Source organism: Vollenhovia emeryi, unplaced genomic scaffold (genome assembly GCF_000949405.1).
Source record: "Vollenhovia emeryi isolate VEMERY1.0 unplaced genomic scaffold, V.emery_V1.0 DF939596.1, whole genome shotgun sequence".
In the NCBI taxonomy this organism is placed as follows: Eukaryota; Metazoa; Arthropoda; class Insecta; order Hymenoptera; family Formicidae; genus Vollenhovia; species Vollenhovia emeryi.
Genome location: NW_011966770.1, coordinates 27,970 through 29,411, shown reverse-complemented (window position 1 = coordinate 29,411; position 1,442 = coordinate 27,970).

Genomic DNA, 1,442 nt, shown 5'->3' with positions numbered 1-1,442 from the left:
CGGCACCATTTCATGCAAACAAATGCCTGTTTACAATTTTTTCAAAAATCGAGTGGTTTTAAGTCTAATTCTCCTGCACTATTCAATGGGAAATTCGTTGCGAGCGAAAAGACCGCTGTAAAGAGCATCGTCACGAAAAACCGACAGCTGTTTCTCACCACAGATCTGTCCGAATGGTACAAGGCGATCGAAACGACTCTGACGAAATTGGAGGAGTTACTGGTACGGCGCTAGTACGGTACGCCACCACTACGCGGCGAACACGCTCAACGCCAACTCGTATTTAAGATTAGTTTACCGAGGCATATAAGGCGAGCCGGGGGAGACCACTGTTACCGCTTGTGGCGGTGTGATATCACTTGTGAAGTTATTCTCTTCGTTGGGTTATCGATCTGTAGGGACGATTTAGAATGTATTCGTTCGATTATCGATTTTTTGGTATCGATCTGGGAAATTTTTTTCTTTGGATTATCAATCTTTAGAATCGATCTAGAGATGGGCAAAACTTGTGGAAAAATCGATCTGGGTGAATCGATTAATCGGGAGCGCTCGATCTCAAAGATCGATAAATTGGATGGAACAAATCGATATTTGTCCAGATCGATCTCGTTTCAAGGGAAATTTTGGGAAAATTTAAGAGCTAACAAACTTTGGGAAGCTAGGCGTAAAATACAAAAAAGCGCACATAATTTAGGAAATAACATTTTTATTAATTTATCCTTGCTAACTAACTTATCCTGATTTTTATTAACTTATCCAAAGAAAAAGGATTCCTCCAGTAAAGCCATGAAAAGGAGCTTAGAAAGACGTTTGCCAGTCAGTCTATTTCGTCGTTCTGTGACCGTTGAACCGGCTTTCGAAAATAGTCTTTCTGCCGGAACAGAGGTAGCGACTCTGGACAGGAAGTCTCGAGCTATCTCATATAGATGAGGATATATTGGGTTGGGGAATAAGTTCGTAGCGTTTTTATCAAAGACTTTTATATAAACAAAAATCAATAGTTATAACAATAAATTAATCAATTATGTATTCGCCGTTGCTGTTTACGACCTCCTCCCACCTCTCGACTAATTGTCGATGCCGTTCCGCCAAAAATCGCCCGGTCTGGTATCGAAGAAGTTGTTGAGACAGTTTTTAAGGTCCTCTTTATTGTCGAAGGTAACGCCCCTCATATGGTTCGACAGGGAGCGGAAAAGATGGTAATCCGTCGGTGCAAGGTCCGGAGAATACGGCGGATGCTGAAGGACCTCCCTTTCGAGCTCTTGGAGTGCGGCTTTGACGACTTGTGCAACATGGGGCACCCAGGCTCCCAATTTTTCGGCAAATCCCATTGAATGAAGATGATTGAGAATCGTTTTATGATCGCAGTTCATTTTTTCGGCCAATTCACGACTTGTTTGGCGACCGTCCTCCTTCAAAAGTGCTTTGAGATGCTCTTCGTT